Below are 12,616 nucleotides of genomic sequence, written 5' to 3'. Positions count from 1 at the left end.
CGCAGGAATTTATTCTGTAGGGCTCTTCCCTAAAGGAAGATCTATCATTGTTACAATAGAAATAGAATTGGCTCTAGTGGCTGTTACAATCCAGTGCCCCTGCTTTTAGCAAATGTAAGAAACCAGGACATTACTAGGTCCATATACTATCAAGTGAATATCTTTTGAATACAAAACACAGTCTAGACTGCATGAAGGACATTGGAGAAGGCCACGGAGACACTGAGCAGGGAGAATGTTTAAACGCAGCCTTTATGGGAGCGATTGAAAAGAGAGGCCCGGTGGGGATGACACTGTCTGGGAAATGCTTAAATTATAACCCTCAAAGGTACAACAACCCATGTGTGTATGGACCACGTCTCCATAATGCTGCCAGTCGTAGCTGATATATTACAGCATCAATGCTATCCATAATCAACAGATTTACTAATGCGGTAATCATGTAAGTTTGGTGATAATAATTATGACAGAATAAATAGCAGCCGGAATGCCTTGCTGCAGTTATTGATGTTGATGGCAAACACAGCCAAGGAAGTTTTTTGTTGTTGTTTTGTTTTGTTTTGTTTTTTAGGGAAGCCATCCAACAGGGCAGAACCTGCTCATGTTTGCCAAGAGAAAGATTTTATATAACATCAAAAATAGACTTCCTGAAGAACTGGGATTTCAAAATGCATGGGCCCTCGCTGGTTTGGCTCAGTGGATAGACCCTTCAGACTGAAGGGTCCCGGGTTTGATTACAGTCAAACACACTTATCTTGGTTGCAGGCTTGGTCACATGCAGGAGGCAATCAATCGATATGTCCCTCTCACATCGACGGTTCTCTCTCTCTGTCTTCTCCTCCCCTCCCTTCCACTCTCTATAAAAATCAATGGAAAAATATCCTTGGGTGAGGATTAACAACAACAACAACAACAATGCAGGTGGGGTAAAAAGATGAGGGGAGTATAAATTAAAATCGGGTGTGCTCTGCACTACTTGCCTCAAAAGTCAAATAAAATGTTCCTCTGTCCAAAAATTTAAAAAATAGACTTTCTGAAAGATGTCTGAAAGGTACATTGCCTCTTTAAACGATTTAGAAATAGTTCATTTATTTTTAAAGATAATCACATATGTGTTGATATAAATTATACATGCAAGCATATGTTCACCAGTCCCTCTCATGGAAAGGCTGTGGCTTATCCAAATTTGGCGCTGACACTGTCCATGTGCCCTGTCTAGTGAGAGCTTGCTGCTGTCCCGCCCAGCGCTGCCTGTGCAGTTACTTCTACGTTCTTACCACTGATGCGGGTGAAAATAAAACCCAGAGACTTTACTGCTGGTAATTAAGAGTTCCACTGCTGCTATGATAGAAAGATTGAGCTGTTTGAGCAGCAGACGTTTTATCTGGTGGTTGGTTTTATTTCCTTGTGGCTTAAATTATGAATAAATGTTTTCCTTACTTCACTTTTCCCATAAGTAGTCTTTTCAGCAGCAAAATGACTACTCGTTTTTTAATAACTGCCAAGCAATAAAGTGAGATGTCTATTTGGACGACAGTGGATGTGCATTGTAATTATTTCATTCATCATGCGTTTAGGAGAGCAACAGGAAGAGACTTCCGGAGCCTCTGGAGAGGGCGACTCACAGGCTGCGGGAAGCTGGTATCAGCTTCCTTCATGACCGCCCTGGGACTGAACAGCACAGGCAAATAAAATGCAGTCAATGCTCTTACAGTGAGGAACTCTGCTAAACAGAGCAGAGCCTGAGCTTGTTTTTAGAAGTCTCTGCCCTTTGACTCAGCAATGTACAATTCTAGGAATTGATCCTGAGGAAATAAGTAGATCGATGGCAGAGATATACATTCAAGGACGTCCTGTGCACCACTGTCATAGTCCTCACCTTGGCTCAGAGTCTGGGAGCAGGACTTGCCTGGATACACGTGGGTTTATGTCCAAGATGGTCCTGAGAAGCCGGAGGGAGAGAGTAGGGGAGGGAGAAGGAAAATCACATATAATGAGGCGGATGCTTTGGGATACTGGGCTCAACTCCACTGCACCCAAGGACAGGAGGCTGCCGCATTTATTCCCCAGTTCTGTCCCCCATGGCTTGAGGGTTGCCTGGAGCAGGGGAGCCAACTCTCTCTCATTTACTCTCAGGCTCCTTCAGCATCAGAAAAGCTCCATGCCGGCTTGAGCTGGAGCTGTCAGCACAAGGTGAGTCTGGGCTCCCATGACATGTCACCATGGCAGGTGTGGCTGCAACCAGAGGCAGGCTGAGGAACAGGGCCCTGAGGCCCAGTGGCATCACTGTAGCCCAAAGCTCAAACACCCAAAATGTCCCCTCATAGGAGACTTTGAATAAATTGGTACAGATTCATACAATGGCATATTTTTGTGATCACCAACAATTATAATGTCTATATGTTTTTATTGACATAAAGAGGCACTTGCCAACAACAAAAAGCAAGTTACAAAGTGGCATATATACTCAGCAATTATTTTTGTTTTCTAAAAAACTATAAATATACAGATATTCTCTAGGTTATGGGACACAGAAAGAACACAAAATTGTTCCATACAGTTCATAATTTAATTTGAGAGAGACATGGACATTTCACATGGTGTGCATGGGTAGCCCAGTGCAGAGGCACATGGTGGAAAATGCATGCCAGGGCCCCGGCGGCTTCCCCGACCCTTCACTCTGACTCCATGTGCCTGCCACGCTCACGCGTGTGGTCTGTGTCACTCACCTTCACTGCATTCTAACTGCGACTGCAGAGCGGTGATAAGGCAGAGGCCAGCAGTCTATTTGAAGGCATGAAAGGAAAAATACAGCATCCCTTGTACAAAGTTTGTGGCTAGTCACGGATGATTCAATAGTTTTAAAGATCTTGCCTTTTTTTAAAAAAAAAATCATTTTAAAAGGGAATAGTAATACTGCTGGTGCTGCTGCAAAAGCAACAGAAGCAAGTCTAAAGCGTTTCAATGTGCATAAAATGTGATTTGCTCGGGACCTGTGCAAACGGGTGGCTGCATAAATTGAAAGAGGTCTATATTCCCTAGGAAAAGTGGCTTCCTCAGCATGGTGGGATTTCAAACTATATTCCTTTGTTGGCTTTTTTTTCTCTAATCTAACTTCCAAAATTGTGTTAGTTGAGGAACAAAGCATGTTGGTGAAGAGGACAGGGAAGAAAGACAGAGCATCTTCTTAATCACTTACAGTTATCATGGGAAACGGCCAGTGGTAAACACACAGAAAGGCGGTTCCAGAACCTCTGTGTAGGAGTCTGATGGGTGTTTTGTAGCATTGGAGATAAGATAGAGACAAGATCAATTCCAATTGTCTACGTGTCAGAAATGAAGGAGAGTGACTTATGGAGATAGCCACCAAAGTCCCCCTCCCCCACTCTCACCAATCCTTGACATCTCCTCCAGCTCCCTTCGAAGGTGACCCTCCAAGTGACAAGAGTCTGGGCTGGGCTTCACTTATTTCCAAGCACAAACCAGCTTCTTGACCTCATGGAAGAGCAAGGCCAGCTGGCTGGACTGTGGGGAGGAGCAGACTTCCCAAAGAGCCTCCTCTGCCCACCGGGACAACGTGGTCAGGTAAACTAGCCCAGCGGTTTTAAAGTGCCATATATTTTAAAATGTGTATGTTCCCTGACTGAATGAAACTATAATAAATTCTGTAAATTGAAGTTAATAAATATTTAAACGTTTCAGTGCATTAAAAAAACGAAGGCTGGCAGGCCCTGAGAAGAACGGGGACATTTATTTAAATTTCATGCATTTTAATGGAAGAAATGGTTCAGTTGTCCTTCCTTCCTTCAAAGCAATGATTTTCACACTTGGATTCTCCACACTCCATGGTATTGCCAGTGATCCTAAGGGATGCACAGAATTGCCATTGCCTTGGGTTCAGTTCATCACATCCATTGATTTAATAGGTCCACCTGGACATTTTTCAAAGACTGTAATTGAAAATGCAGCCCGACAGGCTAGCAGGAGCTGGGGAACTGGAGTGGGCAGGGGGCAGTGGAGGTGGGTGATTTCTTGCTCATCAGCCACTCCAGCAAGGCACACCGAATGCTGGTGCCAAAAATGCTGACCCAAGGGGCACGGGGAGGGCCTCAGAGAAAGGCTTAGACCCCGGGGAGAGGCAAGAGAATCATGTGACAAAACTATGCTGCTTGCCTTGAATCTAATAAGTTCAAAAGCAACCACGTGCTATTTTCTCATTTTCTGAAATCTCTCTCTTTTTTTCGGGGGAGGAGTGTTGTTGGGTAAACTATATCAAACTCAACTAATCCAGATCTATTTACATACATCCACTTCTATTGTTGGTAGCAGTTGTGGGATATTAACTTTTATACACTAGTTTACATTTTATAAAATGTTAGCTAATGTTTCCACCTCTGTGTCAGTGCTTCCTACCAGTGTCTCTGTCCCTCCAGGCAGCCAGGCAATTCTGCCTCATTATCTCAGGGGAGGAGGCGACTCTGTAGAGAGCTGGGTGGAGAGTGCGAGCAAGCTAAACCCACGCCTCAGGGAATGATGAGGGCTTTGAGGAAAAATGAAATCTTTGGGAACAAAAATACTGTAAAAGATTGATTATAAAGGAAGAAGGCTCCTCTGGAGACTGGGAGGGATTTCCCCAGAACCAGTAGAGACCAGAAAGCAGAAGACAGATGTTTCCTTCCTGGTGGTAACTCGGAGCTGAGAGGCGATCTTAGAACCAGGTGACAGATGAGAAGAGCTGATGGAGCCCAGGGATAGGAAGACCCCAGAGGTCTTCGGAGGGAATCTAGGAAGAGGGTCCTTACATAGCTCACAGAGAAATGTCCACACCTCCAAGGAGGTGCAGACCTGGGCCTAAATGTGCTGGTTGAACAGAAAGAAGGAATATATCACTGACAACCTGTGAGGGTCAATGACTGAGGACAAGTGGGTGCCCCAGCAGACACCTGTGTGTAGAATATGGAAACCAGGTGCTCCTCACTCCTACCATATCCACAAGTTGGTATTTTGTGACCCGTTTCAAACTTACATTCAATTCTGTAAGAAGGAAGCACAAGTGTGACTGAGATTGTGTTGCTAGACTTGAAACAAATATTAAGTTTGCTGGTAGAAAATAAACAATGTTTTGTACATCTAAATTATGAACAAAGTTCATCTCACCTATAGCATTATTTATCCTTACCTTATTTTGTAGATGCTAGGATAACTAAACTGTGATTGTAGATTTTACCATTTCAAAGCATTTCCATGAACTTATTAAAACGTGATTTTCCCTCAAAGTGGTGCAGCAGGCAATAAGGGTTTTATGCTGTTAGCATAGATGAGGATGCTGGGAAACAGGGTGAGAGATACTAAGGAGATTGGTCAACATCACGCAGCTGAGGCCCACGTCCAGTCTCACCAGACCAGTACACGTCCGTCTAAGCCTCCGCCATTTTTCCACCCCTCCACGCTGATCACCCTTTCAAGGCATCCCACCACCACCTGCCACTTCCTGTGCCCCTTCTCTGTGAGAACCATAAAAAGTTTCATGTCTTCTTTAGCATGATTTTTAAAATAATCTTTTAGAACAAATAGTGTATTTAAACAAAAATAAAGCAATGGGAAAGAGAATTGCTTTGCTTTTAAAGTTCACACCACCTACTTATAGTGTTCCTAAATAGTATTGAACTGGTAAGTTTTTTTTTAGGGTAAAAACCACTTCTTATGCTTCCCTTACTATGTTTGCATAAAGTCAAGTCAGGGAGTTATCTCATTATTGGTTCATTCAGTGTAGAATTATTAGGGCACCTTCAGCTAAAATATCCAGAAAGAGAGGCTGGGAAGAGGTTGGAGACTAGCTGGTCAACGACCTGCACATGTCGTGAGAAGCGTTGTGATTGAACAAGGTCACAGCCAGATAGGGACACGTTGAGAAGTAATAAAACCTGGGCTCCTTATTCCCTAAACACTGTATTGCCAGTTAGCTTGAGCAAAAATAAAGTCAAACTTTGATGAATTTAAACAATGTCCTCCAAACCCTATTTATAAAAAATAACCCTTACACACACACACACACACACACACACACACACACACACACACACACAAGGTTTTTAGCACATAATGTTCTCCTTCCTTGAAAACATTTTCTACATAGAAAAATGAGTCACAATAAATTTCTCATATTGAAAATGTCAAGTTCTAGTTTGTTAAATGATGATGTCAGTGGCTACAAAATGGGAATTTCTGGTTGAGGATATAAACTCTACAAAAGACTTGGATTCCAATATCTGTAGAGATGCGAGTGATAACGAGGAAGTTGCTCTGTGTGAGTTGTTTTGAAATAGTTGTGATGACTGTCATTGTTTGTAGCAAGGCTGTGCATGTGCTTCTCTGAGAGATCGCACTTACTGATATTTGTACTTATATTTGTCACTGTCACTCAACTCCAAAGCGGATATTGCCAAACAGCCTCATTCTCGTGTAAGAGATGGGAGTGACAAGGTACTGATATCTAATAGGTCTAGGGATCATGCTAGGAGGACGTGGTGGGTGCTTCCACTTCTGTGGGAAACTGGATGACCTGCAGTGGCTTGAACACCCTATGACTAACTCACATGTCATTACTGATACATCCATTCACCAAATAGTCTACATACATGCACTCGGCTTCTCGGTAGCGTTCTAGGTGCTAGGGATATAGCAGTTTACATTCCAGAAGGGAAAGAAAGAAACAATAAGCCCTAGCTGGTTTAGCTCAGGGGATAGAACATCGGCCTGTGGACCAAAGGGTCCCAGGTTCGATTCTGGTCAAGGGCATGTACCTTGGTTGCAGTTCCTCCCCGGCCTAGGCCCTGGTCAGGGCACTTGCAGGAGGCAACCAATCGATGTGTCTCTTTCACATCAATGTTTCTCTTTGTCTTTCCCTCTCGATTCTACTCTCTCTAAAAATCAATGGAAAAATATCCTCGGGTGAAGATTAAAACAAACAAAACAAAAAACAAAGAAAAAAACAATAAAAAGTAAGAAAATAAATGAACAAGTTAATCACTCTTTTTCTATACTGTGCTAAGCACTTAATTGTACCATAGCATTTAATTATCAGAACATGTGAGTACTATTATTCATTTAGTGTTACAAATGAATAAGATGAAGGATAGACAGGGTCAATAGCTCTTTCCAAGCTCTCAAAGCCATGAGTGGCAGATGAATTACTAATCCAAGAAATCTTATTCCAGGGCTCATACTGTTATCTGTTACACTATAAAATTTTATGAAAACCACCTATTAAATGATAGGCTGGTGTGGGAGACAGAATATGATGATCTAGTGTGATGGGTGGCATCCTATATAATAAAAGCCTAATATGCTAAGAGTCTGGTCATCTGTTCAACCAATCAAAGCGTAATATGCTAATGATATGCTAAGGCAGATCAACTGCTCATTATTATGTGCACTAACCCCAAGGGGGAGACTCTCTGACTGGTAGGTTAGCTTGCTGCTGGGGTTCAGCTGATTGGAACTGAGCGAGACAGGCCAGACATACCCTGGAGCCCTCCTGTGGTCCCCCCCAGCTGGCCAACCTCCCGTGTCCCTCCTCGGCCCCGATCATGCACCAGTGGAATCCCTTGGCCTGGCCTGTGTCCTCTTGCAATCTGGGACCCCTTGGGGAATGTTGGAGAGCTGGTTTCAGCTTGATCCCACAGGCCAGGCCAAGGGACCCCAACGAATTCGTGCACCAGACATCTATTTTTAATATTTACACACAGTGCCAAGCAAGAGTCTTTGAGTTCAGGTAGCTGTAGTAACCAACGAGTTGATTTTGTTATCCTCTAGATCAGCGGTTCTCAACCAGTGAGTCGCGACCCCTTTGGGGGTTGAATGACCCTTTCACAGGGGTCGCCTAAGACCATCGGAAAACACATATATAATTACATATTGTTTTTGTGATTAATCACTATGCTTTAATTATGTTCAATTTGTAACAATGAAAATACATCCTGCATATCAGATATTTACATTATGATTCATAACAGTAGCAAAATTACAGTTATGAAGTAGCAACGAAAATAATTTTATGGTTGGGGGTCACCACAACATGAAGAACTGTATTAAAGGGTCGTGGCATTAGGAAGGTTGAGAACCACTGCTCTAGATTGATGTTCCCTGTGGCCGGCCTTAAGAAAAAAGGATGAAAGATGTATTTCTGGCTTTGTGGAACTTATGGTCTGGTGAGGAAAAAGTGCCTGTAAAGGGAGGATCTTATATAATAAAAGGCTAATATGCAAATCAACTGAACAACAGAATTACCGGTCGATATGATGTGCACTGACTACCAGGGGCAGACGCTCAATGCAGGAGTTTCCCCCTGGTGGTCAGTGTGCTCCCACAGGGGGAGCATCGCTCAGCCAAAAGCCCTGAGCCGGGCTCATGGCTGGTGAGCGCAGCGGCAGTGGTGGGAGACTCTCCTGCCTCCGTGGCAGCACTAAGGATGTCCAACTGGGAGCAGGCCTAAGCCATCATTCGGACATCCCCTGAGGGCTCTTGGACTGTGAGAGGGCTCAGGCCGGGCTGAGGGACGCCCCCCACCGAGTGCATGAATTTCGTGCACTGGGCCTCTAGTAATTAGTAAGCAGTTTTATCAGGTGTACATGGGATGGGCAATACACCCAGACTATAGGTGTCTGAAAAGGTTTTCTGGAGAACATGAGTCCTGATGTGGTTCTTCTAAGATAAATGGGAATTATCAAGGGAAAAGGAATGAAAGAGGATTGCAATCCAAGACAGCAGCCTTACCTTTATGCTTGGACTGTGGAGTGTGGGGAGCCTGAGACAGGAGGCCTGGAAGAAGTGAAGAGCTGCATTTGGGGGGGCTTGGGTTCTGCCACTAGTAGTTTGGTCTTTTCATCTACAAGTGATGGAAGCTACTGACTTCATTCAAGAAAGAGAATGGTATGATCCTATTTGCATTTTAAATTGTTCCTGTTTGGGCTCCTTGGTCACTAGGAGTCTGGTAAGAGATGAGTCCCTTTCTCTCCCACTCCCTAACCCAGCCACCAGGAGCAACCTGGGCCACTGTTGCTCCCCAGATATCCCACCACCAGTAAAATGTGCTAACACTGATATAAAGAAAAAGATTTGAAATTGAGATGCAAGTTGACTAAATGATATCATGGTTAGAAAATACTCTGGATCATGGGTATTTTCTTTTTCTTCTTCTGCCTTTATCATACCTAATGCAAACCGTGAAACCAACAAGCTAAACATTTAACCAATTTCATTTGATCCTGTCAGCACTCCTCAGCTCATCATCAATCATAGAGCCCCCAGGACTTAGCATGGCTGGGACAGGGAGCCTGGCTGGGTAAAAATATGGATCAAGATCAAGATGCCTTTTCAGGCCTCTTCCTAGTTAAGAAAACAGTTTTTAAGTGTGGAGAACCCTTGAATTTGAAGACTGATAGAACTGAATTCAAATTCCTACAATAAAGGCACAAACTTCATGGTAGCATACTGAACTTTTTTTTCTTTTTTAGATAAACAAGGGAATAAGACTATATATTTACCATTTGCTCTTTATGCATAAACTAGAGGCCCGATGCATAAAATTCGTGCAAGAGTAGGCCTTCGCAGCCGTGGCTGCCTCGATCCCTCCCTTGCAGCCATGGGGGCTGCAGCTCTGGCTTTGATCTGGAAGGACTTCTGGTCTAATTAGCATATTATGCTTTTATTATTATAGATAGTCTCTGAAAAGACACACAGCAACTGCCAGTGAGTGGTAAGAGGCTGGGAGAATGAGAATAGAGTAGACGGGGTTAGGGGAAGGAATTTTTTTTTTTTTTACATTTTTATTGATTTCAGAGAGGAAGGGGGGGGGAGGGGGAGAGAGAGAGAGAGAGAGAGAGAGAGAGAGAGAGAGAGAAACATCAATGATGAGAGAGAAACATTGATCAGCTGCCTCCTGCACACCCTGTATTTGGTATTGAGCCCGCAACCCGGGCATGTGTCCTTGACCGGAATCGAACCTGGGACCCTTCAGTCTGCAGGCCAATGCTCTATCTACTGAGCAAAACCAGCTAGGGCAGGGAGGGAATTTTTTTTTAATCTTATGTGGACATATTTTTTAAATCTTTGAATCAAGGAACTAAATTACACATTCAGAAGATATTTCACCTCTAAAGGGGATATAAATATGACTACTGGTCAGATTGTGGTGAGGACTGAGATAAAACATGAAATAATAGGACCCTGAAACCCAAGAATGAAAGAGATATATTTCTTACCCTTAAGGAGAAGCATGTACTTCAGGGTGTTGGGGTTTCATCTTGATGGCAAACCAAGGAATGTACTTCTTCTTGGTCACAGTACAGAAGAGAAAAGATGGTATCAGAAGCAAGTTACTGCTTGACCAGGAACCTGCCATGAAATATAACAGAAAAATGAGAGTTTTCTCTTTCAAAATGTTCACTCAGCAGTCACTCACTTTATTTTTTATGGATTTGTGAGCTGGTGAAGTATCTCACTGTTTCCAAACGAAAAAAAGTGAGACATTTTCATTAAAAAACATCTACTGCTCAGCTGGCTTAGAAGTACACGTATACTTTCCTCCCAAGTACAGACATTTTGGTTTGGCTAAAAGTCTTTTGGAGAAATATGTGGTGAATGGCAAGTACAAAAGTCAGGAAAATGGCATCTCAGAAACTTAAAGCAATAGTCATGACATTACTTGAATTCTTCGTAAAGATTAATAGCCAGTGATTTATGGGTTTAAGCTTGACTTAACATTTGCTTTGAGTTTCATTTGAGCAAATATTTATGGAGGGCTGTCTATGTACCTAACACTATTTTATATGCTGACTGGGTTTTTAAAAAAATACTGCATATAATTCAGCCCCTGTCCTCAACAGTTTTTTTTTTCCTTTTGGCAAAAATATATCAAGTAGCATGTAAGTGATTCTTTGCTTATATATAATAAAACACCAGGCAGTGAGAAAGCCCTGTTGGATGGGGTTGTCTTGGAGAGGGGGAGCCTGAGATGAACTTGGAAAAATTAGGCAAGTAGGATGGGAGAAGAAACCAAAGTGAATTATTTTCAGTAATAACTGTAATCTCCATTTCTTCATGACTAAACAGACTCAAATGTTAATTGTACTCTGCACCAGAAAAACAAAGCTATGAATATCAAGGTGTGCAGACAGGAGATCAACTGAATCTTCCTGTTTAACCATTTTTCTCTAAGTCACCTTTTGTAATGAACTGTTATGAGAAAACTGGGGCAGGAGCTGGCTTCTGAAAACAGGAAAAGGAACTGTGAGGTGTGAAAATGACGTCTCCTGCTCTTTTTAGCCCTGGAACTGTGGGGGTAGGGGGGTGGCTACCCACCACAGGAGCGTGCCCCCAGGTGGCCGCAGAACTTATCGCCAGCACCCCTGGGAGAGCTTGGAAAATTGTTAAAAAGTGGGGCCCTGACCGGTTTGGCTCAGTGGATAGAGCCTCGGCCTGAGAACTGAAAGGTCCCAGATTTGATTCTGGTCAAGGGCGTATACCTTGGTTGCGGGCACATCCCCAGTGGGAGGTGTGCAGGAGGCAGCTGATCGATGTTTCTGGCTCTCTATCCCTCTCCCTCCCTCTCTGTAAGAAATCAATAAAAAATATTTTTTTTTTTTTAAAAAGTGTTTGTGGGAAGTATTTGCATATTTGTCATCATGTAGATTATAAATTTGGTAAAGGTACTTAAACAATTGTGACCTTCTCTCAGGAAACTGACAGAATTAGTTTCCTTTATAATGTCTTTTGATTAAAACATATCTATGGTCCTGCCCGCATGGCTCAGTGGTTGAGTGTCGACCTATGAACCAGGAGGTCACGGTTGGATTCCCAGTCAGGGCACATGCCCAGGTTGTGGGCTGGATCTCCAGTGTGGGGCATACAGGAGGTAGCCGATCAATGAGTCTCATCATTGGTATTTATATCTCTGTCTCCCTTTTTCTTCCTCTCTGAAATCAATAAAACAAATTTTTAAAAAATTAAAAAAATTTATGTACATAAATACATAAACACACATACATATACATATATATACTCATTATTTCACAATTTAAAAAACAACAGTCCCCTCATAAAGCTGTCACCCGATATCCTGAAGCCACAAATCACAGCATCAGTGGCCCCTCCCTCTTCTCGGGTTGTGGACGCCGCCTTGCTGCAGGTTCAGTGCCGCCTCCTCGGGCCTGACCACGGCAGGAAATGAGAAATGCAAAGCAGACAGCAGTACGGGGCGGCAGATGGTCATGTCTTTTTAAAGGGCATCTCCCCCTCCATACTACAAGGGCTTATCTTTAAGCCTAGAAGCCAAACTCGATTCCTTCGAATTAGGCCAGTGGTCACCATCGGGGATCCAATAAAATTAATTAAAGGACTAATTAGATGCAGAATATTATGCTGTTGTTACAGTCCACTAATGAGTAAAAACATGATAGTCTCTGCTTAGGAAGCTTATGGCCTGAAGGAAATACAAACTGACCTCAATTTCCTTTTTTCTCACTTGAGTGGATATATCTTATACCTTACTGTCAAGGCAGACAGGCTCTGTCAGGGAGAATAAGCTCCTTGTAATATGTGCTCAGAAAGAAACCTG

This window comes from Myotis brandtii, unplaced genomic scaffold (assembly GCF_000412655.1).
Source record: "Myotis brandtii unplaced genomic scaffold, ASM41265v1 scaffold519, whole genome shotgun sequence".
In the NCBI taxonomy this organism is placed as follows: Eukaryota; Metazoa; Chordata; class Mammalia; order Chiroptera; family Vespertilionidae; genus Myotis; species Myotis brandtii.
The sequence above is the reverse complement of the archived record's forward strand: the minus strand, read 5'-3'. Positions refer to the sequence as shown.